The 24,727-nt window shown below is 36.8% G+C and overlaps 1 protein-coding gene across 5 annotated transcripts in view; it reads right to left on the reverse strand.

The window, feature by feature from the left end:
• GRIP1 (glutamate receptor interacting protein 1) overlaps positions 1 to 24,727 on the reverse strand; it is a 715,153-nt gene that overhangs the window by 484,629 nt on the left and 205,797 nt on the right. The window lies entirely within an intron of this gene.

Raw genomic sequence — 24,727 nt, forward strand, 5'->3', positions numbered from 1 at the left:
GGTGTCGGGGATAAGTTTGTAGACTTTGCTTGGGCTATTTCAGAATGGTGGTTAAAAAAATCCAGCAGGAGGCCGGGTGCGGTGGCTCATGCCTATAATCTCAGAACTTTGGGAGGCTGAGGCAGGCGGATCACCTGAGATCAGGAGTTTGAGACCAGCCTGGCCAACATGGTGAAACCCTGTCTCTACTAAAAATGCACACACACACACACACACACACACACACACACACACAAATGAGCTGGGCATGGTGGTGCATGCCTGTAATCCCAGCTACTCTGGAGGCTGAGGCAGGAGAATCTCTTGAACCTGGGAGGCGGAGGTTGCAGTTAGCCGAGATCGCAGCACTGCACTCCAGCCCGGGCGACAGAGCAAGACTCCATCTTTAAAAAAAAAAAAAAAATCCAGCAGGAGAACCAGTTTTGGGGTAATGAGTTCATTCTTTCCAGAATGGCAGTAGGTGAGTTATAGTCTCCATTACTCTATCACTGGGCACCATTTATGTTTCTATGCTTTTTAGAGCACCAATTCTAATAACTTTAAAAATATTTCAAGTGTTTCAAAGCGAAAAAGTTAGCAGGTGATTGGTAAAAGAGTTACCAAATAGCAAGATGAGGTTGGAACATCAAGATTACACTAATAAGACAGGACACTCTTCCCTAGAGTGAACACAGGAGACGCCAAACTCTGATCAGACAAGTATCTTGCCAGCAGCAGAGGCACAACACACTCATTCATGCATGTGAACAAATCGACTTAGACATAATAAAGCCAAAGAATCTGATGAGGAATGTTTGGGATCAGTGACTGGGTTAAAATAATAGGAGAGAAAAAGTACAAGGACAGAGCATCACCCGATAAGGGGGCACGATGTACTTTCATTTGGACTGATAAAAATAGGTGAGTGATTCAGGTAATTCTTTTTGGTTTGGTAGCAGTGGTGACTGGGCAAGATTGAAAATGAAAGAGGTTAAAAACAAGAAAAGCCCACCAAGTAAGAAAGGATGACAGAATAGGCACAAGGATCACAGAATTGTCAGAGTGAAATATTGGGGTTGTAGATAAAGGCAGACTTCTATGTAGCCAATTTTAAACTTAGCACCAAAAAAGATATTTTAAAGGGCAAGTCAGAGTAGGGGCAGAAACAATGAGCTGCCTCGATCACAAATACTACAAGATCTCTACCACAGACTTGAATGTTTTATAGCAAACAGCAATGAAATCAAGACACTAAGGGTTCCTCACTGCAATACCGAGTATTATCATGATGACTATAACTATGAAAAAAGACTAATTTGAATTTCATTCTCAACAGATTCATATTTGAGATAAAAATGCAAAAGGAAAGAGAGAAAAATGAAAAAATCCCGCATTTCTTGAACAGAAAAAAAATCCTGCCATTTGGTGTCAGTAAAAAAATGGACATTTGAAATAATTTAGCAAGCAAAATTGCCCTGTGATTCTGGAGTCCCTAATGAACTATTAGGGACCATTACGGGAAAATGAGTATACAGGTGCAGATGATGTCTATCTCACCTATTTATGAGGTCAAACTGCAATAGACATAATTCTTTGAGAATTACGAGAATTTTCAAAATGATTTAATTCTGCAAGTTAATTGCATGCAATATTCATCTGTGAGTTTATTTTAAATATATATTTGCCTACACACAATACTGCCTCAGTGTATGCACATGTTGATATGTATGATATGAAGACTCACAATAGTATTAAGAAACACCTGAAAAATTCCACCCAGTCAACTGAATTTTGGCAGCTGTGTAGCATGAAAAACAATGAAGAGATATATTCCCAAAGGGATAAGCTTGGGCCTCAAAGGCCAAAAAAGAAAATAGGAATTCATAGCACAGTGGAATCCAGAAAAGCATAGGTAACAGTCTGCTAAGTGACATCTTATTTATGAGAACAGGTATCCTACCTGGTCAGTTTGGGAGGGGGGACAAAGAGTTCAGCTCAACAAATATTTTTTTTAAAATTTATTTATTATTATTATACTTTAAGTTGTAGGGTACATGTGCATAACGTGCAGGTTTGTTACATATGTATACTTGTGCCATGCAGCTCAACAAATATTAATGGCACTTACTCTGTGCAAGGCACTCTGCTAAGTGCTTCAGATTAAGAGAGCCAGATGGATTCCCATTCATTGCCCCTCTGTACCAATCTCTCTTATCTCCATATTGTCACCATTTATATTTGATAAGTGTGTTCGATAGATACCATGGGTAGCCATTATAATCAATAAGGTTGCAAATTCAATAATTTCATCCACGATCCAAATGGTAAATTATTTTAACTTGGATATTTGTATTCTCAGGCTTTGGTCCTGCACTGCTGTTTCATGGTTTAGGCTTATAAATTCTCCCCATTCAAGCCCATAAGTGCCTCAAGCTGCAGCTACAGCTACCTCAAGCACAGAAGATAAAATGTCCCATCAACATATAATTAAAGGAAAATCTCTACTACTTGGGGATTTAAAATAATAATCATAATAGGCATCTGGTATTGATTGCCAACTGAAGCAAACTTGAGGATTTCCATCTCCAAAGTTATTATCTCAAGTATGAAGCAGTGGAGGTTGTTCTTATTAAGGAACAATAATGAGCTACCAGTTTGGGGTGGTGGCTTTTAATCACTAATAAAATTGTGAAAACTCAACATATTTCTAATGTTAATCTACTGGGGAATGGCTACAAAACAACGTAAGAGGCAGCTTTTAAAGAAGAAATATTTGTCCTACACAAGAGCAGGGAAGGAACAAGATCATTAGACAATGACAGTAAGGGCTGCACTGTTAATGAGGCATATGTAAAAATTTTCCTAGCTGATTGGTTGACATTTTTCTTGCCAGTGATGTTATTATTCACCTTGTAAAGTGAATTCATTTTACATCAGGGCATAATATTAACTCTGAAATACCTAAGATTTTCACACTACTGAGCAATATGTTTAGACTTAAACCTACTGAACTCCTACTATGTGCCAAGCTTGATAGAACAAAAGTCCCCATACTCTCTGGTCATTTGGGCTGCCTGAGAGGCAGAAAAGGGTAGGAGCTATATCAGCCTCTGGTCCTCTATTGCCTGACTGACAAAGTCAAACATGCACAGACAGCCCAGTGGGCCTCTTTTTATTTTTATTTTTTTAAAGGGCAGGTCATTCAACTACTATTTTCTAACTGGCTAACATATTTTTAAAATCCTTTTGAAACTGAAAGAGTTGCCAAGTAAAAGACACTCATTTAAATGTGAATTTCAGGTAACAAGGAATAATTTTTTAGTATAAGGTTATTTCAAATACTAAATAGGGTATACTTCCATTAAAAATTATTTGTTGTTTTCTGAAATTCAAATTTAACTAAACACCCCATAGGTTTATCTGCAAAATCTGGTATAGCTGAGCTCACAAAGATACAAGGAAAATCCTCAGGGTGGAAGTGGGAAGCAAAAATGAATGAAAACTGAAGTTCTGAGCAACTGGCGTAATGCAGACCCTTCCCATGTGTTTGTTTCCTCTTCCCTTTCTCCTCCTCTCTTTTCTTGTGCCTCTGTTAGGCCTTAAAGGAATACCAAGAAGTGTATGTCCTTCTCCACAGAGAGCATACCATTAATAAAACAAATACAGTCATGTAATAAAAGATGATATGTGCTAGTATTGAAGAAGAGGCCAGGAGTAATTTTCTATAAAGAGAGAGAGAGAGATTAAGTATAATTAAACATATATCACTATCTAATAAGTAATCATTCTTTAAAGTAATTCTAAAACACAAAGATGTGAGATGAAGCAAGGCACTGCACAGCACTTTTTGATTATTCAAGGCATTCTTCAATACATCTTTTTGAGGCATGCTCTTCAATTCCCTAGGTTATTTTCTATAGGTACTAGCTCAGTCTCCTGCCTTTGAAAGTTGGGCTCAAATCTCAAATCTCAAGTGGGGTTTCATGAAATATAAAGGTGTGACCATAAAGGTGGCCACAGTTAGCTGACAAAACAAAGCAACACCACCAGAGAAATTGAGGAGACATAGTTAGAACCTAAAGAAGCCTTTATCACTTCGGGGGAGCATCTTGGGGTAAACATCCTCCTCCACAAATGCCTAGCACAAGGCTTATATTTGCCTATTCTGCAAATCACATTTACAAAGGCAAAGCAGGCAAAATACTTAAAGACACGCATAATAAAAATACAGGTTTTATTTTAAAAACATATAGAGGGCAAAAGTTTTCTATAAGCTTCATAATCCTGGCGATTTTCCCTTCCCAAAGTAAGATCAGCAATGATGTCTCTACCCTTGCCCCTAGTCCCTCCCATCACAGAGACAGATTTCCAGCACTTCGATGTCAGTCCCCTTATTGAGGATACACATATTGTATACATTCTTTTTCTAAAAACTACAAGTACATGCCCATGATAGAAAAACATTTTCAATGAATAAAATTAACCTGAATAAAAGCAAACATCTATAATACCTGCTGTTAACATTTTCATATTTCCTACTAGTTCTCTTATATACATAACTTATATAATCAAGATCTTATTGTATGTATAATTTTATATCCCGTATAACATTTTATATATACAATATAGAATAAATGTTACCCATACAATTGTATATTGGAAGGATATCTCATGATTTGGTTAATCAAATTTGTTCATTTTAGTAAGATCTGTTTCTGGAGCAGACTGTCTGTGCTGGATCCCAGCATCTCCACTCACTGTTGTGTGGCCTTTAGCACTCCCTGCCTCAGTTTCCTTTGGGTGTTGTTATGAATTTTAAATGAGTTAATAGTAAGTATTAACACTTATATAGTGCCTGACATATTATGAATGCTCAATGTTTGCTATTAGTATTTTTGCTATTATGAAAACATTATTTTGTATATCTTTTGGGGATAAGAAGCTAGAAAAGTCATAACAAAAGTTAAAAAAGTCATAACAAAAGTTAAAAAACAAAAGATAAAACAAAAATGTCCAATGGGACTGATAGGGATTTCTCTGATACTATAAGAAATAACAGTTTGTACAAGTTTCCAGTGTTGAGCATATAATGGATACTAAATTGATGCTGTTGAATGAATTAATTAATGAATCAATAAACCGATGTTTTTTAGTTTAGGGTCATAGATGCATTTTTATTTATTTCCATGTGTAAGGTATGTCTCTGGAAACTGAAACAATAAAGTACGGGAAGCCATCAGCTGCTTATGTTTTTAGGATCAAAGAAAAGATACAGTCTGTAGGACCCCTTGATATAATAGAATGAAGGTTGTTAAAGTTGTCAAAATATCATATACATGTGTATATGAAAAGAGATTAACTCACCTGTTTAAAAGAGCTTTAAACTAAAATTGTCAAGAAAACACTTTAAAAGAACCTGAGAAAGTATCTAGTAATAGTGTAGAGAAAACAATAGCAAAAAAGACTAGAGCTCAAACCTCCTAAGCCAGTTCCTGAAGAGTATACTACCATTCCTCAATTAACAACAAAAGCTTAAGGATAAAGAAAACAATTCTATTTATAATAGCATCAAGAATAAAATGTTTAGAAATAAATGTAACCATTTGTACACTGAAAACTAAAAAACATTGCTAGAAAAAATTACAGAAGACACAAACAAATGGCAAGATATCTCATATTCATGAATTGAATATGAGAATGAAATTGAACGTGAGGGTTTATTTAGGGGCTCCTTATTCATGATCATTTTGACTATTTTGGGTTCTTTGATATTCCACATGAATTTTAGCATGGATTTTTTGGTCAAATTCTGCAGAAAGCACTGTTGAGATTTTAATAGGGATTGCATTAAATACAATCAATCATGAAAAGACTAACAAATCTGAAGATCTCACACTTTCTGGTTTCAAAACGTATTACAAAGCTACAGTAATCAAAACCGTGCTGGCATAAAGACATAGAGGTCAATAAAATAGAATAAGGAACCCCCAAATAAACCCTCATATATATGACCAAATGATTTCAACAAGGGTGTCAAGACCATTTCATGGGGAAAGGAAAAACATTTTTAAACAAATAACATTGGGAAAACAATATCTACATGTAAAGGAATGAAGTTGAACTCTTACCTTACACCATATATAAAAATTAACTCAAAATGCATAGAATATTTAAACATAACAGCAAAAACTATAAAACTCTTACAAGAAAACTTAGAGAAAAAGTTTTATGACATTAAATTTGACAATGACTTCTTGGATATGCCACCAAAAACATAAGCAATAAAAGTAAAAATAGATAACATTGACTACATCATAATTAAAAGCTTCAACATATTGAAAAGTCAGCCTATGAAATGGGAGAAAATATTTGTAAATCATATATCTAATAAGGGGTTAATATCCAGAATATATAAAGAACCCTACAATTCAACAATAACAAAAATCAACCTGATTTTAAACGGGTGAAATACTTGAATAGACATTCCTCCAAAGATATACAAATGGCCAATTAGCACACGAAAATATGCTCAACATCACTACTTATTACCCAGAATATATAAAGAATCCTACAACTCAACAACAAAAAAATCAAACAACCTGATTTTAAATGGGCAAAAGACTTGAATAGACATTCCTCCAAAGATAAACCAATAGCCAATGAGCACACAAAAACATGCTCAACATCACTACTTATTAGAAATATGCAAATCAAAACCATGAGATACCACCTTGGACCCATTAGGATGGCTACTGTCAACAAGAACAACAACAACAACAAAGAGACAGAAAATAACAAGTGTTGCTGACGATGTGGAGAAATTGGAAGCTTTATGCAGTGCTGGTGGTAGTATAAAATGGTACAGCCGCTATGGAAAACAATAGGACTGCTCCTCGAAAACTTAAAAGTAAACTTATTATGTGCTCCACAATTCCACTTCTGGGTCTATTCTCAAAACAATTGAATGCAAAGTCTTAAAGAGGTATCTGTTCCCATGTTCACAGTAGCATTATTCACAATGGCCAAAAGATGGACGCAACCCAAGTGTCCATCAATGGATGAACTGCCAAACAAAATGTGTACGTACTTAGATATGATGAAATATTATTCAGCCTTAAGAAGGAAGAAAACTCTGACAGATGCTGTAACATGGGTGAACCCTGAGAACATTATGCCAAGTGAAATAAACCAGTCACAAAAAAGAAATATCACATGATTCCACTTATATGAGGTATCTAGAATAGTCAAATTCATAGAGACAGAAAATAGAATGGCAGTTGCCAGTGGCTAAGAAGTGATGGGAATGATGAGTTAGTGCTTAATGGACATCGACTTTCAGTTTTGAAAGATGAAAAGTGTTCTAGAGATTGGTTGTACAACAATGTGAATATATTTAACACTATTGAACTGTACACTTAAAAATGGTTAAGATATAGCAAATTTCATATTATGTATTTTACAACAATTAAAAATAAGAAAAAATGCACAATAAAAATGTTTAAAGATAAATATAGGGTCTGGGCGTGGTGACTCACACATATAATCCCAGCACTTTGAGAGGTCAAGGTGGGTGGACCACTTGAGGTCAGGAGTTTGAGACCTACCTGGCCAACATGGTAAAACCCCAACTAGCCAGGCGTGGTGGTGCATGCCTGTAGTCCCAACTACTCGGGAGGCTAAGGCAGGAGAATCACTTGAACCTGGGAGGCGGAGGTTGCAGTGAGCCAAGATCAGGCCAGTGTACTACAGCCTGGGTGACAGAGTGAGACTCCTCTGTCTCAAACAAAACAAAACAAAAGATAAACATAGGAACATTTGATAATTCATGCTTTCTGGTATTAATTTTTGCATTCCACTTTTATTTAAATAATTTTAAAGTTCTGTCTTCCCCAAAAAACTGTAATTTTTGTGGGATGAGGGACTGGGTCCTATGATCTGGGTACACTGCAGACTTACAATGTGTCTTTGATAGCTAACTGAAATAAAATTAACATAATAATGTTGGATTAATCTTCTTTTGAGCTCAAACATTAATAGTCTTTATACTAGCTGAGTATACTCAGTAGGTCAAGGAGAATCTCTATCCTGCAGGAACATCTATTCTGAAAGACAGAAAAGCCTGAACAAGAGGACTCTATTTAATTCTCTTAAATGAAGTGCGCAAAGGACTACTGGCATGTAATAAACTCCTTACCTACCAGTCCTTCGAGGGTGGAATAATTTGTTATCTAGGTAGTCTAAACCTCTACTCCTACACCTCTCCCAGAAAAACTGTCGGCTTCCATTAAACTAAAATATTCATCATTGTCTAAATTTGCATCACCCGTTGTGCTTCTGAATCTTGATTCACACTATTTCTCAGGCCTGCTATTCTCTTGCTTCAATCCAACAATGCTCACATCTCCCTCCCTGCAAAAGGTATTCCTCATCAAGAGGCTTTGGAGACTGCCATCTTTGGTGATTACTACCATTTATAATTCTCACTTGCTAAGATTTTTTAAAGTCTACTATATGCCCTCATTCTTCAACAAGATCTAGTCGCCAGTTCTAAATTGTACATTTGACTGTCTCCTTGACATTTTCTCTCGAACATCTCAAAGTCACCCTAATGTCAACATGCTCCGAACTGAAATTATCCCATAATCCGGGGCCTCTTCCAGTTTTCTGTCTTGGTGAATGGACCCTATTAGACAAGCCAGAAATATATGAGTCATCTTCATCCCCACATTTCTCTTATCCCCAATATCTGTCATAGAAATTCTGTTGATTTTATCTCCTAAATATTTCTGCATCCCAGCTGGAAACCATCACTCTCAGCAAACTATCGCAAGAACAGAAAACCAGACACCACATGTTCTCACTCATAGGTGGGAAGCAAACAATGAGAACACTTGGACACAGGAAGGGGAACATCACACACCGGGGCCTGTCGTGGGGTGGGGGAGAGGGAAGAGGGAGGGATAGCATTAGGAGATATACGTAATGTAAATGATGAGCTAATGGGTACAGCACACCAACATGACACATGTGCACATATGTAACAAACCTGCACATTGTACACATGTACCGTAGAACTTAAAGTATAATAATAAATGAATAAATAAGGAAAAAATATTTCTCCATTCACCAGTTTCTTGCTGTTTCATCACCAACCTGGTCCAGCATTGTTTTGATAGACTTTATGATTATTTAGGTATGGCAAAGCCAACAGATCAGAAGATGATCGACACTGAAAATATAGTTTATTTTGGAGGCTATGAATATGTTTCTTACCTTGATTGTAGTGATAGTATCACAGGTGTGTGCACATGGCCAAACTCATCCAACAGTATACATTAAACGTGTGCAGACTTTGTCTATCAATTCTACCTCAATAACGTTGTAGCTTTTAAAAGACGATTTTTTCTACTTATGATTCTCAAGAAAGGAGCACACATCACACCACAGGGGACCATGTGGGGAAATACCAGGGTCAGCCACAGGACACAGGAAGAGGGCAGACCTGTAGGCAGGAGCCTTTACTGTGGTTTCCATGGGGAAAGGATGAGGGAGGCAGGCTAAAGAGGCTTAGGCCTGGCTAGTTTGAATAACATCAGTGGACTCTGGGGCATAGTCACTTTCCTGGTTGTCTGGCATCTGGCCCTGGCATAAATAGGGTAGGTGGATAGTAGTCCAGGATAGGAAAGCCCGATAAGGGAGAAGGATGGAGGTGTGGAATTAATCAGCCACTCCATAAGGGGAAACCACAGACCTCTAGTCACTGCCTCAAAACTAAGGCAAAACAGCATTTTAAAAACTGTATTGCAAGCCATCTCAACCTGCACTGTTGACTTCGATAGCCTCTTAAAATTGTCCCAGCTGTCATTCTCTCCTACTGTCAACTCCTTCACCCTGCCTCAAATCCTTTAGGGATTTCCTGTTTCCTTAAAAATAACATTTTCTAACATGGCTACAAACCCCTGAATGATCTGGCCCCTTCCTACTTTCCCAGGCACAGCGGCACCTTGCTTCCTCTAGCCACAGACCTTAGGTCTTGTCTACACGTGTACACAATTTGTTATTTGCTTCACAAAAAGGTACTTCATGCTGAGAAGATATTAGTTGCAAGGGGCTTGATGAACATCTTTAATCAATTCCAACTATATGCTTTAATTTTATTTGGCAAATTAAATAGTGTTATTTAACTTGTATTAATCAGATGTTGCTATCCATTATACATATAGTACTTATGTATATCATTAATGTGAACTCTGAAGGTAAAATGGCCAATATTATATGAAGAGTAGGTTTCAGGTAGCTATCTTAAATTTGATTATTGAGTCTTGTAATAAAAATTTTCTGTTCAAAAAAACCCTTGTTCCTAGGGACTTTGTTAGTGAATATAGCCACAATTTCTGCTTTAGAATGTGCCTGACACACACATTAGACTCAAAAACACCCTCAAGACCCCTGATAAAATGGTAGCTAAAAAACTCATTTCAAGATGAAATTCTTCCCACAGCATTTAAATTGCAGATATGGGATATGAGTATGTATTTTAATTTTCTTTTTGTTGGCACATTATCATTGTTTTCGATAAAACATTTATTTAAGAGGTAGCAAGTGATTTTCATTCTTGCATTTGTCATAATTTCTCTCATTAACTTGAACATTTTGATTTATGTTACTAGGGGATAGGACCAGTCCTAAGTAATATGATTTACATCATATCTGACTTTCAAATGTCATAATGCTATCATATTAAATCAATAATAGTGGGCTTTGTGGAATAACACATAAAGCCAAGTTGAAAACAAAGTTCTTTCGTAATAATCCTCAGTTCTTTCATTTATAAATCTGTAATCATTTTTCCTTTCTTCCCTCCTTCCCTTTCTTTTTCTCTCTCTCTCCCTGGCTCTTTCTCTGTCTCCCTCTCTCTTCCCACTCCTCTTGTGTCTCTTCTTTCTCCTAACATGAATGCATTGTTAAAGTGAGTCAGCCATTCAGTACTTCAACAAGAAGTTACTGCACATTTCATCTATGATGGACACTATACAGGGCCCTAGGAATAAAACAGTGAATAAGACAGAAAATAGTCCTATCTGTGGGGAGCTGACAGTCCAAAGGAGTGACTGACCACCCAACAATTACAACCCAGCATGGAAAATCTATGGTAGGGAAAGTGTAGGGTGCTCTGAAAACACATAGGAGGGGAAAATAACCTGAATCCATGGATCACGGAAGGCTTCCTGGGAGAAACAACCTCTAAACTATGGCATAAAACAATGAGCTATACGGACATTTCTATTTATTTAGTCAAAACTTTAAACAGTAAAACCGAATTCACTGCATTCTCAAATTACAAATTCCTACCCAACTTTTAAAATTCATTTCAAAGGCACTTTTTCCCCTAGGTTCAAAACTTTGGATTTCTTTAAATGAAAAAATAGGAAACACTGATTGAGAGTAAAATTATGGGTATTCTGACTCTACCCAGTTCCTTCACCAACCTCTGTGTCATACTGAGGAAGTCACATCAACTTCCTTGGTCTCAGTCCCAAATTTATAAATGAGAGGATGACAACTGATGGACTGCTTTCAGGGATAGGATTCTCATTGTAAGTCTCTGAAACTTTCTAGGTCCAGTCTTCACTACCTCTTGCATTTTGTCCACCTAGGTTCTCCCAACTGCACTCCACCCTGCACATTGATTGCTGCCAGGTTCATCCTCCTAAAGCACAGTTCTGTCACTTCTTTGTATCCAGCATATTAACAGCCTGCAAGACAAAAATCTGAACTCTTTCTGCAGCATCTCTTCTCCCTGGCATAAGCTTTCTACCTTGGACAGCTATAATTCATACCTCCATGCTGGACTCACTCACACCTGCTCCTTCCTGCTAAGGAGACCTTGGCCTCTTCTCCCATCTGGCCGTGGCCATTTCTTACATCTCCTACAAGGCTCATCTCACATCCAAACCTCCTCCATGAAGCCTACACAGGCTGGCTCAATTCCTTTCCTTCTAACATCTACTTCGTCACTTATTTTGAAACGTCCTTTTTATTATCTAACACTGCAATCCATGTTATTTTTCATTACCTAATGATATTGCAAATTCTGTTAGATCTTAAAAATCCTTTTGGTTGGGTACAGTGGCTCATTCCTGTAATCCAACCTACTCGAGAGGCTGAGGCAGAAGCATTACCTGAATTCAGGAGATCAAGACTTGCAGTGAGCTGTGTTCACGCCACTACACTGCAGCCTGGGTGACAGAGCATGACCCTGTCTCAAAAAACAAAAACAAAAAATCCTTTTATTTACCTTCCTTCCTCACCCCCACCTCAATAGCAATGTGAAGCCCATACTATTTGCTGAATCAAATGAAATAAATACATAAATGTTTACCTGGTTTCTAAAAAGCATGTCGGCTAGCCCAAGAGTAAAGAGACCTGACCTGAAAGAAACAAAATATTTCCTACATCTTCAATCTGTCCCTCTTCTTAACTTTTGAGGACCAGCTACCCTTTGGCTGGTGAACATAGTCTAGTGGAGAAAGCACTTGACTAGGAGCCCAGTTCAATTTCTGGCTCTGTCGGTCTGCAGCTGGAGAGCTCCAACCCAGGTTCTCAGTCTTTCTGTGCCACAGTTTCCTCTTTCCTCATCTATGAAATGAAGGATATTGGTTCAGAAAATATTTTTTAAGTCCCTTTTCCATGTTAGACTTATGGAAATACTTACACTTTATAACCCAGGACACACATAGCTAAACAGAGGTGTAACTGGTTAAAGAGAAAGGCAACATGAGACAAAAGGGGAGATGAGTTATATTACAAATCTAAGAGTCAAAAAAGATTTCAGAAAACTATTTTAAGGGTAAGGTAACACCTTATCCACTGAATACATTATTCCTCTAAGAAGCTACCTATACCCTTGGGCAATCATGACGCAAGTTAAACTTTAGTTCTTTTATACAGAGCTTCTTATGAATACAGATGTAGGTTCTTGAGGTGAGTACATCATTTTCAAGATCTTGAAATACTTCTGGATTAAAATGTTCCTCTGTTGAATGATGAAACCGTATTGTAAGACTTAGTAAACCATCAACTTACTGTGTTTTCAGGTTGTAAAGTTTTTATGTTGTTTGGTTTTAACACTTTATAAGAATGGACCTCACATTTTCTATCTTGAAGTCGTGGATCTTGATGCAATATTGGCCTTAAATGGGAAAGCCATGTAATAGAAAGTAACTGAACATTTTCATTGAAACTATAGGATATTCTTAGGAACACCAAGAGGTGCCTCTTAGATGCGTAGGACACGAGATACATTCCTGCAAGGGGCACTAGAGTTGACCAACAAAGAAATTCAGAGCACATTTTCTCAAAAGTATATCTTTCTGATAAAAAAGTAAATATATTCATTTACTATTTTCAGATAGGTATCAGCCAGCATGTAACCACATATACAAACAGCTAATATATCTATCAACTGATAGATTAGCTTTGTTTTTATTAATATGAATGTGATCTCTCTCCTGGTAATGTCTCCTCTTTTGGGTTTCTTGGCTTTTAAATTTCGCTCCCTCATTTAATATCTCTGAACCTTGACTTTCTTATCCCAATAATTAATAGTGCAGCTAAGGTATCTAGTATGATATCTGGGATCTTTTATTGATTGATTTATATGGACTTCATTCCAAAAGCGATTTGAGGTAAATACTCAGCAAATAGTAGGTACTGAGTAAACGTCAGTTTTCTTCCCCTTCTTCCTTTACTTAAATCACCCCTACTTTTCTTGAGAAGAACAGATAAGCTGAAAGGCAAGGGAAATTTGGGAATAGAGGCCATGGAGGTAACATATTAGTAAGCATTAGTTGTTCCCTTTTTAAAAGCTTCACTATCTGAAAGACAGCATCCTTCACAAGACTATTACCACCTACACAGGACATCTGGAAAGCGGAGACAGGGGACTGCACAGTAAAATACGAATATTGGCAAGTGCATTGCTCTGCTATAAAAGAGGAAGTTAGAGGCAGGAAAATGCTATCACAGGTAGAGCAGCTGTCTATCCAAGAGCTCAGCAGCCCAAAGCCAAAATATAGTTTTATTGTGATTACATTTGAAATTTATATAGCCTTTTTATACTGCAAAGAGCTAACCAAATCTTCATCATGCAGGTTTCACTGCTGATTTGTAAGATTTTACCAGTTGGACCTTTCTAGAAGCAAATATGCCATGGAAATCAGAAGGCACAGTCACTAATCAGTTCAGTGACCTGGGCATGCCAACTTTACCTCTCTGAACTCAGTTTCTCCGTTTTACCAATTAGCTAATTTAAGTCTCCTGTCAGCTCTGAAATCCCACAATTCCATTTTCTTAGCCATGGAAACTGGGTAACTTAATCAAGCCTCTAATAGTGTATGGCTAAGCAGGATCTTGGATCCTCATTTCTTCATTCTCTGAGTTTTAAAGGTGTTTCTTCTTATTAGTAAATAAGCAAAGTGTTAAAAAGGTTGAGCATCTTTTCTTTTATCCCAAATCACCTGCAATTTTTTAAGTTCTGTCATTTTGATAGGTCACAAAACTTTATCAAAAGCCAACCTGTCATGATAGTTCACACTATTTACAATTCAGACTCTGGCACAATTAATATTCCTTTTCCTCATCACATCATCATCCATTATTGTTGTAATCTATAAATCAATGGGATAAAATCTCAACTAAAAAATCCGATTGAAATTTAGGGGTATATAGTCTTCTATAAATAGAGCTTTTATAGAAGAGGAACTGAGTTGAGGCTGTAAAGAAGGATGTCTATAAAAATACAAATTCATTCTTCCATTTCTGGAAATCTTTTTGTACCTACTTTAATCATAAAAATTATATCTTATATTAACTGAGCCAGGGAATTTTTTTTCACAGATAAATTTGATATCTTTCCAAAACTGCATGATTTGCTTTAAATTCGGAAAGAGGCCAAGATTTACTCGATGTGCTCAGTTAGCAGCCCTCCCAAGAAGTTCAATCTGAGGTCAAACTTTTTAAAAATGTCATTTAGAATGAGATCTGAGTAGAATACAATCTCTTAGTACCACCTGAGTTTAGTTAGGAAAGATTTTTAATCACCCCAAAAAATAAACAAAAAAATGATTAGACACACTAACAAAGTGTGTATATATACAGACATATATATGTGTATACATGTATATGTATACATGTATAATATTCTGTCAATTAAAATAAATCTGGATTTTTTCAATTCAGTATGAACTTACATATATTTTATAAATATATATTTTGGTAAATAAAATGTATTTTCCAAATGCCAATTAAATAGAGATGTCAACTCTAATGATTTTGAAACATTTACTTGTTACATTATTAATGGGAAATCTGGGTCAATTCTCATGTATTTCTCCTAATGCCAAAAGATATAAAATGATTCCATTTATAATTCAGAGCCTGGAGTCACGGCAAGTAAAACAATTTTACTGTTAAATATTGCAAATCATTAGTGCTATCAGCATATACGCCTTGGAGAACAGATTCACATTCTAACACAGACCAGCTTCTATTTATTGCAAGCATAAGAATAAGTAAAACATGCCAAGCTAGCAGAACCCATCTTAACCCTCTCAGGCAATTATTCTCCTTGTTTAAGTTCCCCTTAATAAGCATGAAAAGTAACAGACAACCAAGATGTTATAAGCTTGGAGTGCAAGTCTCATAAACCAAAAGTGAGGAGCTTTTTCTTCCGACTATAATTCTCAAGCAGGAGAGGGTTCTTTATATGAACACCAGAAAAGGGAGATTTTAAATCCTAAGTTGCATGGAGCTTGTGAATTTTCAGGATGATCCAACAGTTACTTAAATACACCCAAATCTTTCTCATGTGGGGCAAGTTTTTTTTCCCCTAAGCCTTTATCATTATCTGTCTGCAGCCACTGATGCATTTGATATATGGCTTCATTTATAGAACAAATGTAAAAGACATACCCAAAATGAATTATAGAGAAACTAGCAGGGCAAACTGTTTGACTGAACTTCATTTTTGAAAATTTATCTTTTTTTCTCCTTACATAATCAAAAGCTCAAGTATCCAAGGGAGCCATTTTAACAACTCTGCTCTTAAGTAATAATTAAATCTGCTGCCGCACAGGAGTTCTGCGTCTTTATATATGTCAACCCCATTCTAAAGAATCCAACCTGCTCCCCAGCAGCTCGAACACCACGTTCATAAAGATACAAAAGTTTGAAATGTCTTTTTCTCACTTATACATGTATAAATCATGAGCCAAAGTTAAATCCCAAATCAAGTGTGTACCAACAATTACTGGCATGCATTCTAATAACAGAACTCTTAGCAAATTAATATGAGTAAACACTATATTGAGCCTGTAGCAAGATATAAATATCTGAAGTTCAGTTACACCAATTTTATAAAGATATAATTTGAGAATTCATGAATATGATTGGTTCCTATCGTTGAATTTTTCAAACCTATACACAATTATCTTTTTAAAGAATAGATACTAAAAATAGGTTATTTTTCTGATTCACAAGATCACTGAAATATGTCTGACTCTATTAAGGTTAATAATGAATATTTTCACTCTCTTTGGGTTGATGGGCATAAGGAAAAAAATAAGGTAAGGGAGAATTTGTGAGCCAGAGATTTATGGAGCACTTTCTAGATTCCAATTGTTAAATACTAGGAATATAAATATAAATAAGGTACAGTTTGCACCTTTAATGTGCAATCTTGGGAGAGGACAGACAGATAAACAGATTGTATTAAAATGAAAAAGTGCGACAAGACAGAGGACACGCAGGCAAGGGCGAGGAGGCGACAGGGAAGGCCTCCTGGAGAGGAAAGGAGATGCAGGATGGAGCAAGCAAAGGCATAAAGGTCAAAAGAGAGCTAAGTTTAGGGTGACTACAAAGTGTAGAGATGAGAATGGTGGTGAGGGACTAAATTAAACCAGCTCACTGAGAGCCTTGTATGCCTCCATAAGGAGTTTTGGATTGGTCCTAGGAAAATGAGAGCTTCTGAAGGATTTTCAGCATAATTTAGATAAATATTTTAAGTTAGTTACTCTAGGAATGGTGTGGAGGGGGGCTTTGCAGGAACTAGAATTTAATAAGCAGCTATTATATGCCAGGTTCTTATATTATCTCATTAAATCCTCACAATAATCTTAGACTTCATTATCTCCATTTCATGGCTGAGGAATAGAGACTAAGAGTAATTAAGTGATTTAGCAAGATTACACAATTGGTAAGTATAATAGTAAGACTGGAATTAAAATGTTGACTGGTATGCAAACCCCAATTTTTCCAACTATATCAACATGTTGCAAAAAATCCAAAATGAAACGTAAACTGGGATGTGTACAACCCGTGCTTCATGACTAATACATGGATGCTCTCATAAATTAAGATAGAAGTCAGTGTTGATTCGAGAGGAATATGTAAAATGGGGCCAACATTACAATCCACACTACCCAACACAGCAAATAACATAGAGAAACCCCAAATACTTTCACTATTGACTTCATATCCCATGGCTCTTTGTAAAGAGAAACTAGTTTTAAATTACAGTGTCCATCTTTGTCAACATCACTACTATTTGAACTGATGTTTTCAGGCTATTCTTCCTTTTCCGTCTGCTATTTATTTATTTATTGGTGTGTGTGAGGAGTGGGGAGCTGTCTAGGGGAAAAACCACACGGGTAATCAAATGTCTCAAACTACATTACCAGGTCATTAAGCCTAAGTTGGAAGTGTTAGGCTTTACCAGCTGCTATTGTACACATGAGGCACATTATATAACCAATCAAATGCTATTAGTCACTTTGAAGGACATCTCTATTTTCTGAAAATCAAACTACCCTCTAAGCAAGTTGGTTAGAAAAAAAAAACAGTCTTCAGAGTGTTATAGCTGGAACTATGCAGAGCAAGAATACATCTTTGCACTGTTTGTTTTGTGTCTGTATCCCCACTTCAGGGATTCAATATTCCCACTTTACAGATGAGAAAACTTAGGGTCATGAAGAGGAATGACAAGTACACTTTCACGGAGTGTGTGAATCTCAGACTTGGGGTCCTTGCATCCAAACCTGTTGGTTCATATCACTTAATCCTTTCTCTCTATGCTTTAGGAATATAAAAACAATAATTTAGAGTATATTCTCAAAGATCAAAGCATTTACAAATCAACAAGGAAACAGAGGAAGCCATTTTTTCCACGTGTTTACAAGGACATTGTAGATCTTATAACTTTCTAAGATAGCAGAAAAGAAAAGCCTGTGGTTCTCATTATCCCCAATGCTAATAACTAAATATAAACATATTAATAACACAGCATGCTGGAGACATGAACAGAACTACCTAGATTCTGTTACAACAGTGTTCTCCAAAGTGGGTTCTGGGGAACACTAATCCCATAAGATATTCTTTTACTGTTCCTATAAGTTTGTGAAACACTAAATATTTTATTCTCTTCATGCAGACTTCTAACCTCTCTGACATATAAAAGTTTTGATACATCTTGTAATGCAAAAGACCTGTTTAACCTTATTTAAATCAGAGTTTTCTAAATAATAAAAGTTAAAAAAAGGGGTAGTTGAATCTCAGGGATTGTGAGCCCAGAAAATTTTATAGCATTTCTAGATTCAACTCCAACAGAATACTCAAATCAAAAGGGAAATCAAAGCATGGATTTTATTATTTTAATATCATTTTCACATTAAAAAATAGTAATGATTAACTATTGTGAGCCAGGTGTTTTGTTAGGCCAGTGGTAGCAAGGAAGTTGAAACTAATGTGTCACTCACAATGAATCTATAGTAAGCAGCTGTCTGAAGTGTGGAGTTCAGAAACACTATGGGGCTCTGGATAGTCTCAGAAAAAAAAAAAAAAATGAACAATTTGCAATGTTTATCCCAAACACAGAATTGAAGAGTGGAGGCATAAGTGCTGAGTATTTTCCACCTATGCTCTAAGCACTGAGGACATATAAATGAATAAAATGTGGTTCCTGACTTCAGGGAGCTCATTTTGGGGTGCTGGGAGGTAAGGCATATCATCATATAAATTCAAAATAGGGAGACAAGAATAAGAGTAGTAAGCTATAATAGAAAGAGGAAAAAAGGTGTGATCAGCGAGCTTCAAAGACTGGAGGACACTTGAGCTGAGTCTTGAAGGATAAGTACAAGTTGATCAAGTGTGCAGAGGTGATGGAGTGTCTGAAACTACAGGTAAAGCCAATATTAATGTCGAGCACAGAAGTGTGAACTGGTGCAGCACCTTGGAGGCTTTTGGTAGCTCCGTTTCTCAGGAGCATGAGGTTTATAGAGGAAACACTGCCTATCTTTCCTTTGATCATGCTTTCCAGGGCAAGTCTCTCAACAACGTTCATCATGTGTTTTTTGTTTTGGGGGTGGGGTGTCAATGTATGTCTTCACTTTCAGTACTATGAAGTTATTCAGCATGGTAAAGGAATAGATATTCTGCATAATTTAATAATATGGTTAGAAAGTTACTGTATATACAAGAGATCATTTTTATTCTAATTTTCAAAATGGTCTGTATGCTCTTTACTAAAACAAAGCTATAAAAGTATAGAAAATTTTATATATATAATATATGGCACTCTTACTGCTTCTTTGCAAGAATATACTTTCAACACCATAAGTTTCATAACTGAGTTTGTATGCTTAAGAAATTAAGACGAAAGTTAATCTACTGTACGATATATCCTGGAACTACTCTTAAAAATATAAATTACTCAAAATCACTCAAATTGACTTGTGTTTCTTGGTATTTTTTGACTTTTTTTTTTTTTTTTGCAGATTCTAGCTACTAAAACTCTCCCCCAGATGCAATACTAGGTAATAGTGTCTACTGTTTCTCTGGGAAACATTTCATTTTCCTATAAAGAAAGATAAGGGTAAAACTAACTGGTCAAGAGTCCAGTTTTGAAAGTGTGTTGAGACAATAATCCAATAGAATTTATAACAGGCTTCTTTCAGAGTTGCTATGACCTCACCTCGATCCTCTTCACATTTAAAAGAAAATCCTCTCCTCCAAGGAGACATGGAAGTGAAGCAAAATTAGGAAATACTAAGAATTAAAGATAAGCTAGTGGTATGGGGGGAGAGGGAAATACTAATTGAAGTGGAGAAAAAGATCATCCTTGAAAAAAAGATCTAGTATTTTTAGCATTAATTCGGTGTCTTTTTTTGTGGTTGTTGGTTATGGGAAAACTTTGATGTATCAGAGCTATTGTGTTCAAGAATGAGATAACTTCGCCCATAGACAAATGGTCACTATACCCATCATGACTAACCATTTTGGCTTAGTTTTCCTATTACATAACCCCTGTGAATCTGTCCAGGTATTTTTTCCTTTTTTTTTTTTTTTTTTTTTTTTTGAGACGGAGTCTCACTCTGTCCCCCTTGCTGGAGTGCAGTGGCCGGATCTCAGCTCACTGCAAGCTCCGCCTCCCGGGTTCAGGCCATTCTCCTGCCTCGGCCTCCCGAGTAGCTGGGACTACAGGCGCCCGCCACCTCGCCCGGCTAGTTTTTTTGTATTTTTTAGTAGAGACGGGGTTTCACTGTGTTAGCCAGGATGGTCTCGATCTCCTGACCTCGTGATCCACCCGTCTCGGCCTCCCAAAGTGCTGGGATTACAGGTTTGAGCCACCGCGCCCGGCCCAGGTATTTTTTCCTAACAATTCCTACCATACCCTACACCACACTTTGCACATTTGGGAATATGAGCCATATGAAGGAATGTGAATTCACCATTGATATCAGCCAAATAAGCTAGCAGTAAAACCATTTTTGACTCTAAAATACTAAACGCAACAAATTGCCAGGAAATAGCAAAACGAGGCCTAAAAAACTAGCATATTCTCCACATTTTCTGAAGAAAATACCAGTATTAGCCATCACAGAAATAGAAGCTATTTACTTCCTTTAGCATTGGTGTATGGTCCATAAGTTCCTTACAAGAAGCAAGTTTCATTTTTGCCAACTGCATATGATTCTGCTTCTAAATCATTATTCAAACTCTAATAGTAATTTATGCTTTCAGATAGTTACACTACATAAATAAATAATACAAATAGAAAAAAATGACTCTGAATAAAATAATTTTCTCAGACTGAGCAACAATCCTCCTGATCTACAGGAACAAAAAGTAGTTGCAATCCCTTATCTTACTGGAATGTCTAATTCCATTCTCTGTGGGAGACGCAGCAAATGAACTTAGACAAAACAAGCAGGATCATATAAGTGTAGGTAATTACAACTATATTAACCTCAGGAAATGGTTTTGAAGAGAGATCACTGTCAATCTGGCCAATTCCTAAAAATAGTGCTTGGTGGATGCTGGAAGGCTGTGTTATTTAACCTCCTGATGAACACTGACCAGCAGGCAGCACCAGTTTCATTTAGGGGAAAATACTTGGCTTCTTAGTCCTCCTTAGCTCAGCATTAATAGATAGTTCCTGTCTTATTACTAATTCTTCATCTGAAGGTCCTCTATATCTGCAGTCAGTTTCTACTTTCCTAAGATGGCAGGGCTCTATATATTCTCTATATGTAGAAACTCAGATGACACACATGAAAGATATAAGTGATCACCACCTTCAGGCAGGAAGTCACCTTAAGTGCTTAACTTACAAACTTTCCCAAATTTACATTGTAACATAAGATGCTCAGATCCTTGGTCTGGAAATCAACTGTTTCGTTTGTTATCTATAGCAGGGGCTATAAGGATAGATAACTTATCAGAAAAGCCTGGGCTTCTAGGAGGCAGCTTCTTGAAGAAGCTTGGGCTTTCAAGTCTGACCCAACTAGGCGGAAGCTTTAAGTGATCATGTGCTTGCTGTGTGAATGCTTTGCATAGTTTCCTTTCAGGACAGTGGGGTATCTATCTCTTAGAGTTGTTATAAAGATGAAATATGAACCTCAGCATAATATGTACCAAACACAGAAGAGCACTTGGAGCATTCGTCTCTTAGCCCCTTTTTGAAAGTGTGTTGAGACAATAATCCGATACAATTTATAATAAGCTTCTTTCAGAGTTACTATCACCTCACCTCTATCCTCTTCACATTTAAAAGAAAATCCTTTTTGCTGGATTGTACTTTTTTGCTGAAGTGTACTTTTTGTAACATGCTGCCCATTCCCAGAGTGTAAGCTCCCTGGTGGTGGGTATCCTGACTTGACCATATCTGCAACACAAGCCCGAGTCCACTGCTTGGTGCAGATTAGGCTCTCAACGCCTGCTTTACATTAAAGATGTGGAGGACTTATGGTCAATGCATCTCAAACTCAATGTGTATATGAATCACCAGAGAATCTTATTAAAATGCATATTGTGATACATAATGTCTAGAGTGGGCCCCAAGATACTCCATTTTTTATAAGCACCAGATAGACCATGCTTCCAGAACCACAATTTGAGTGAACTACGTGCTAGTTTTCTTTCCTTACCTTTCACTGCCACAGTATTCCACATCGTGGCAACAGAAAGCAGTTTGTGGACATTTCATTCAGGGCTATTACACTATGCTCAACCATGTCCCTTCCTCAACACACAAAAAAAGGGGAGGGCTACCCAGGATAATATCAGTGTGCAGACTATTTGCTGATATATCTCTACCTTATTAGGACAAGCTATTAAGTGAACTCCAATATTTATAGTCAGAAAAATAAAAAGGTCCTTAAGGAAACATTAACAGTTTTACTATACTTCTTCTAGAGGGTAATGATACATAATAATATTCTGGTATATGATACGAATTTATAAATCATTGGCATTTAATACCTTGTATTTCAAAAAAGTGTCATACCCTCTGCTGTAATGTTAACAGGATGAGTATTTATAAATATATATGCCAGAAATGCAAACAGCCATATTTGCAAAGGCAACTGTCATCTGGTTACCACACAGTGCCATCTGCTGGACAGCTGCTGATGTGCAGAAAAAAAATGCAACATGCTGTCCGGGAATAATAATAAATTTTCTGCAGCTTTTCAATGAGATTTAAACAAACGAAGGCAACTTACATAGTTCTGCACTGGCTTGTTCAGAAAGAAGATTGTATAGCCCCTATGCTCTTTTGCTTAGAAAAGTAGAACAGTTTTGAACAGTTTTATAGAGATGTGCCTATTGATGTGGGGCTAAAAGCTGAATACAGAAATCCCACATGGTCATGAAGAACAAAGGACTGTTTCTTCTAAAGAAAAATCTAGTTTTCTGGCTACCACTGAAGTTTACATGAGTATTGTCTTCATCAATAAAATAATAGTTCATACTATTTTGCAGCACCTCTCACAACAAATTGATAATAATAAAATAAAAACTATAATTTCCTAATCTAGTTCACTTCTGAAAACAGGTTCCTCTTGAATCCTAAAGTTGGTCAAAATTCTTTAGCACAAATAATAAGAAAAGAATACGTGGAAAAGATACAAGTCCTGTGTAAGTCCTTACTGATATCTTTCATGGAAAACACAACTTGTTCTACCATGGTAATGCTGTAACTTGGAAATGATTTGACAATTTCCTACCTGAATTAGTACTCAGTCTAGTCACAAGAACTGATCATTTAGGTCTCATGCAGTCTTCAATTAAAAAAAAGTAAGCAGATGTGTGGATTTAACTGAACACATTAAAGAATAACGATTAGTGCTACAAAATATCTACCTTGGGATGTTAGAACAAATATATGTAACCAGGTCCTGTTAAGTAATTTTCTATGGAGGATCACAAAGGGCATTATTAGTGTTCACTCAATGACTCCTAGAGTGGCTCTACTGAGGTTTTCCCAAGATTCTGAAGTGGAAAGTATGAATAAAATATGGATCAATAAAGTATCTTATAGGTACTTTAGAGGAACATTAAGTGAATTGCCTTAGGTCACAAAATCCTAATGGTGAGGAAAAAAAGAACCCGGGACTCCCAAACCCTAGCTTAAAACACCTAAAGTACTTCCTCCCATGGAATATTTCTTGGGGGCCAGTTTCATAATTAATTTAAACAGCTTTCTGGGGCACATTAATTATGTAAGCTCTCTGTACACTAGGCCACTACAAAAGGAGAAAATAGCTTCCTCGCTACCCATGAATGGGACTGTTTTCTTCTTTGTGACACCAAGGTGCTCTGGAAGCCCCTAGTAAGGAAACAGCACAGTGCCCAAAGGGCGAAGAGCATGGTGGGGGTGCCGGGGGGAGACACAGATTTATCTTCTGGCTGTCTCGTCTCATTTTGTAGGATCTCTCAGTAGTCTAGGAAAATCGACCTGTCCAGCTGTCACAGTCCCTCCCCCACAGAGCTTTATCACCCTCGGAGGGATGATTCCCATCTATAAATTTCCATGCCTAAAGGGCTCTGCTGTACTGGCAGAGAGAATGCAGTCTGGATTCCATCTCTCTAGGTGGTTAAGGCAGCATTACTCTTCTCTTCCCATATCCATGAGAATTTCCAATGTGCTGCAGTTTCAGGGGAATTGAACCACAGTATTGTGAGCAAACTCTTAAATGATATAACGATGAAACTTAAAATATGAAATGTTGTGCTACGATTGAAACACCGAGACAAAACAAGTATATATAAAGTGTGATGGTAATATAACATGTGATTAGGTTCAAAAAAAGGAAGAATGTTCTTGGCTCATATACGTTGAAGTCTAGGACCAAAATATGGCTTTGCCCACTTAAACTAACTGAAACTAAGGCTGACGGAAACTCCTTATCTC

The sequence above is a fragment of the Macaca mulatta genome, chromosome 11 (assembly GCF_049350105.2).
Source record: "Macaca mulatta isolate MMU2019108-1 chromosome 11, T2T-MMU8v2.0, whole genome shotgun sequence".
In the NCBI taxonomy this organism is placed as follows: Eukaryota; Metazoa; Chordata; class Mammalia; order Primates; family Cercopithecidae; genus Macaca; species Macaca mulatta.